Source organism: Taudactylus pleione, unplaced genomic scaffold (genome assembly GCF_031769625.1).
Source record: "Taudactylus pleione unplaced genomic scaffold, aTauple2 ptg000226l, whole genome shotgun sequence".
Classification (NCBI taxonomy): Eukaryota; Metazoa; Chordata; class Amphibia; order Anura; family Myobatrachidae; genus Taudactylus; species Taudactylus pleione.
In genome coordinates, this window is record NW_028284628.1 from 2,575,001 (window position 1) to 2,581,020 (window position 6,020).

The following is a 6,020-nucleotide window of genomic DNA, read 5'->3' on the forward strand; positions in this document are numbered from 1 at the left end:
GGGGGGTATGAGGAACGCTGGCTACCTAAGGGGCTCACCATGATCAGACTTTATTTTTTAATTACATTTAAAGTGCTGCACTCTGGCCCTAGGAGAAGAAGCTGCATATTCTGTGGATCAAGGGTTCCTACCTGTCAAGGCCGCCATCAGAAGAGTCAAGGGCCCGGAAAGAGTAGAGGGGGAACCTGGCTGGCTGCGGTGCTACACTCACTGGCAGCCATAACATTTTGATAAAATATGGTGCTGGCCACGAGCCCACCAGGGTTCATGAACAGGCAGCCAATCAGGAGTGGCCACGAGCTTTGATTGGCTTGCGGTCGGTGCTATATTTGAAGTGCTGGTGGGTGCATCCAGTGCCACCCGGTCTCCCCCTCTCCATATTTGATTTTGAAATGCGGTCTGCGTTGATGCTGGCTGGCTGAGCAAGTGCGGCCGACCGAAGAATGCTAAACCAGGTCCTACAGTCCCTGACCTTACCCTGTGCTCCCCCCCGCCTCCCTGTTCCAGCCAGCACTCCCTGCCTTGTCAAAGCTGCCATCCCTGTCCTGCCCCCCCCCTCTCTGCCCTGAGCCTCAGCCCAGCCAGCCTTCCCCCAGTCAGCCAGTCCTATTCCCGCCAGATTATCCAGCTTTATCTATCTCATATCTGTCTGTCTATGAGCTGTATTCAATTTGAACTGAGCCGCGTTAAGTTAACGCGGCCCGGACTTAACGCCGACTTCGCCTGTTTTGTAGGCGTTAAAGTATCGCGGCCGCCCAGGCTTTACCCCGTATTCAATTTCAAAGTACGCGTAAGCTGCCCCCTGGCGATACTGTAACAAGCGGAAAGTACTGTAATTTTTGGGGAAATCAGCCTGATACCCCCAAAATGATGCTCTGACATGGGGTTCACTATGGTACCCCCCGATTTGGTTTGCTGAAGGTATTTGGTGTTTTTAAATGGGCTCAATAGCTGCTAAATAGCGTTATTCTATACCTGATGCAGAATAGTATTCAGGAGTATTTTTTCCAGAAAATAAGTTATCCCAGCAAATTTTGGGTACTTGAAAATGGGGGTCAGCATATTTAAAGTTGAAAAAATTGTGAAAAATCCACCTGCTGCAAACACCTGAAATCAAAAAAATACTTGGGGCATACTTGGGGACCCCCCCAGAGTCAAGTTCGCTAGTTTTTAACTTTGTCCCCCAACATTTTTTTTTTTTTGCTCCCTTTTTCAAAGTAAATTTTTGGGGTGTCCTTAAGCTTTTTTTTTTACACTTTTTTTTTTACTCAGATTACCGTTGGGGGACTGTCTGAGGGCTGCATGGGGGTTCCCGAAACGTTGCACCCCAAAACCCCAATTCTACACTTTTTTCCGCCTGCCATTCATAGGCGAAACTTTATCGCCTATTACATTACATTGACTTTCCACCTAGGGGTAAAACCAAAACAGGTCATAATGACGCCATCGGCGGTAACTTAACGCGGATCCGGACTTAACGCTTCAAATTTAGTATGGGCCTATATCTTTCCTTTTATATCTGTTATATTGTGCAGGCATCGGGCAAGATAACACTGTTTGATAGGTTGATAGGAGTGCTGGGTGGACTCTCTCTATAAATATTATATATATATATATATATATATATATACATATATATATATTCGATGTTGCTTTCCCTATATATTTAGTATATATTCTGATTTTGTGTGTGAATTTACAGCAGTTTTCTCTAGTATAGTTTCATATATTATATGATAGATTGACATGGTCTAATAACAGCCCAAACTTTGAGACTTTTTAAACTGGTATATACACAAAATGATGTCCCACCCTCTGGTGTAGCTCTGCCCTCCTCCCTGGGGGGCCCCTGCCTATTTTGTCAGTATCGGATGCCTTCTATGTAAGCTCAGAGTTATGCAGTCGGGTTGCTCGGCAACAAGGGAAGTGTCACGCCCCCTTATGCAGTCCAGCCTCCTTGTAGTAGTACATTGCTGGCAGGTGAGTAGAGAAATAATGACCGTGCTCTCATACAAGACAGTGGTGGTTTACATAAAGGTGACAGTGTTTCATGGTATGTTGTGACTTTAATATCTGTTTTTAATAAAAGTTGACATTTTCTTTAGTCCTGTGTCTCCTGACACAAGGGACTTTATTTATTAAAGATCGTGTTCAAAGTTGCTGATCCTTTGCACCTTTTGAAACTGGATTTAAAAGGGCAATACACACAAAACAAATCCGATTTTGCATGCATTGCTATTGCCCTTTTAAATCCAGCTGAAAACCTCATATATGCAGAAAACCAGCAACTTTGATAAAATGATCTTTGGTAAATATACCCCAAAGAGTTAAGAAATTGTGACTAGAACATAAACCACGCACAATTGCTAGCTTATTTTCTTGGGGGCCAACTTTGATTTCAGATGTTTTCAGTTTAACTCAAACTTTAATTCTAATTGCAAATGTCCCCATCATTAATGCAAAGAATAGGGGGAAAAGAGGACACTATTGACTGGTGCTATTAGGGGGCAATCCTACATCAGTCCCTGTCCCAAAGGAATTTACAATCTCTAGTCCCTATAACATATGCACACACACAAGGTTAATTTTCTTTTGTATGAATCCATTTAACCTCCCAGTATATTTTTGGATTGACACACAATTCCACACAAATAGGACCTTTGTGGGAAAAGAATCCAATAACACAATGCTCTGAGGCAGTAATGTTAACCACTACACCATCTGTGTTGCCACTATATATTCAGACTTGCCTACTCTCCCGGAACGGCCAGGTGGCTCTTGGAAATCCGGTGGCACACCCGGCCGCCCAAAAAGAAGCCAAAACTCCCAGTGCCAGCTGCTTCCCCGGCCACCCACTTCTGAGTGAAACGCGTCACCTGCTGTACAATGCCGGTAATCACGGCATTGTCTAGTGTGGAGGCGTGGCTAAGATGACACGATCGCGTCTCTGTGACCCTGGCACCACCCACTGCAGCTGCTCCACGCCCCCAGTACCGCCCACTTCATCTGATCCCCGCCCCTTGCAGTGCCGCCCAGGCTCCTCCCGGAGGTGGCTTCCCAAAGGTTTACACGTATGTACGAGGGCTGATTGTAAAGTAATGAGATTGATTTTTTTTTTTTTAATTCGGAATCAGATGACTCCACAGGATCTGAACATTTTTCTTTTTCAGAGTAGCGTCCTTCACATTCAATACATTTTTTGGGAATGCCCAGAAATCACAGGGAGCTAAGTCCGGGCTATATGGAGGGTGTTCCAGTGCTGTCCCATTCATTTCAGTCAGTGCTGCCAATGCAACAGCAGCAACATGTGGTCGGGCATTGTCTTGGAGAAAAAAACTACTGTTTCTTCAGCAAATGTGGTCGTTTCTGCCCCATGGCTCCACACAAATGGGTTTTCAGGACGTTTGCAATGTCTGTCCGCGGGGAACCCAGTGCTGTAGGATCATATCGTGCACATCCAAGAACAGCAGAAGCATGACTTTACACGCCGAAGGAATCACACAGAGTTTTATGGGCGGAGGCGAATTTACGTGTTTCCATACACTGGACTGTTGTGGATTCGTCATTATGATCTGGAATCCAGATTCGTCACAAGTGATGTCAGGAAATCGGGTATCCTCTCCGACATTTGAACGCTGTTCTTGCACGATTCAACTTGTCATTGCATCTGCTCTTCTGTGGGATTTCTGAGTACCCACCTGGCATACACGCGATGCATTTTCAGTTCCTTTGTCACAATATGCTGTACCCGTTGGAATGAGATGCCAAGTGAAGCCAAAAGTCCGAGTAAAGTTACCTTCTGTCATTTTACAACATCTCTGCAGCATTGGCAATATTGACATCTGTAACCGTGGCGGATGATCTCCCAGAACGCGCTTTGTCAGTCACACGCGTATTTCTCTCATTGAAGTGCTTCCACCACTGAAATACTGCAGCACGGCTGATTGCTAATTCTTCCTCCACCATATGCTTCCAGTAATGTTTCATGAGTTTCATTTCTGCTTTTTCCAAGTTTAACACAAAATGCAGTCACACATCTCTGACGTAAACTCGCAGACACGTCTTCCTCATCCGCCATGACGAAACGTATGAAGATCTTCCACTTGCAGTGACCTAAACAAAGAAGACTACGGCAGTCCAACCGCAGGTTCAGACACATCGGTGTCTGAGCTTCACAATAACCAGCATAGCGTTGCCACGTCTACCTATGGGACAGGAATACACCGGCAGTCTCATTACTTTTCAAGCAGCCCTTGTGTGTGTGTGTATATGTATGTATGTGTATATATATATATATATATATATATATATATAATGTGGTAAAATAACAGAAATCCCACTAACATGATTAGACACAGAAATTACATGACCGTGCATTATTTCCCAATGACCGCACGCCTGAACTACTTCCCACTGTCACCAAAACCTAATCACAAAGCCGCAGTAGTATCACTCCATAAGTGTAAACAATATCATCACTCACAGAGCGACTACTCAAAGAAAAGCAACACTGCATCACTCTGACAGAAATACATATATCTGACAGAGAAATGTGACAAAAATGTCAGAATTACCACATACTTCAAAGGACCTGACATCAATCTTTACCAAAGATGACTGGTACAATGATGATCCTTCAAAGAACTTGAACAGGGGCCATTTTATAAGATAGATATAGCACCCTTGGCTCTGCGGTCATGCTCTAATATACAGTACACATGCCTTGGGTGGTTGAATGCTCACCATGGAATGCGTATATCAGAGCGCGACCGCACACCAAAGGGTGGTATGCATACACTCCAACTATACTGATTTAGCTGGTACAGTACTGTTTTTTAAAGGTCTGTATCGGCAAACAGGGGCTATACTGTTTTGTACCAGGTGGGTACAATCCCTTGAATTCTTGAGCAGCCCTGCTAGAACACAAGACTTCCACAGCGCTGCTGATTGACAGGCGGCTCTGCTCCGTCCTCCATGGTTCTCTGCGGTGCAGTCAGCACTGACGCTGACATAATCACGCCAGCGCCGGTGTACAGAAATCAGACTGTTAAACCTCTACCATTCTCTATCAGCCAGCGCCAGCTGCCTCCAGCCCCCATGTCCATTGCCCGTGGTCATGCCCATTTATCTGTAACCATGCCCCTGTACCGGGTTTTTCCTGTGAAATGTAGACGAGGTTATGGGTATGGTATATCTATTTTATGACGGTAATGTCTAAATTCCCCTTCATGGAGAGGACCCTGACGTCATCAGCCAGTGTCCAGCATCATTCCCTACCATATAAGAGGGCATAGAGGGGGGAATATAACCTTGTAGCAAGCCACTGAAACCGAAACGTGGTGAGCGGACAACTTTCTTCTTTAGGTGGGGACAACGTTCTTCTTTAGGTGGCCTTAATGGGCATGGAACTGCACTTCCGCCCTCACTCACGTCACTTCCAGGTCCCTAGCATGAAGGGAAAATAAGCTCTACCATTCTATGGCATTAGGTCTAGACTAGAGAGCTCTAATGGACCAGTGATGTCACACCCACGTTACCTGGCATCAAAGGGGGAGGGGCGGGGATGCTAACAGGGGACCAAAAGTGTCCCCTCGCAGGCTCGCTACGCTTCGGGCACGGTGGCTCGCTATGCTCGCCACAAATATTTATTCGCCCTCTATGCCCACGTGGATGGTAACACAGGACCGGTCCAGCCCTCCTGCAGTGGTCACGTGGTTGATATGTCACAGAGGTCCTTTCTCCACATAGGATCTAGCATCGACCATTCTATGACTTGAGGCCATTTATCAGACAAAATTAACTTTGAAATCTGTAAATTTTCAAGTACACACACACAATATACATATCTACAATTTAGATTCTATTATATCTCTAGGTATGTGAAGTGCTCTGTTCTTACTTTGCAGTGTTTGCGCAATGCACATGAGCTGACCAATCAGAGCAAGGGATGGGACACTACACTACCTAACCGCGAAGATGATTGGCTTCCGGGGGCGATGTGATAGAGCTCAAGTGATTGG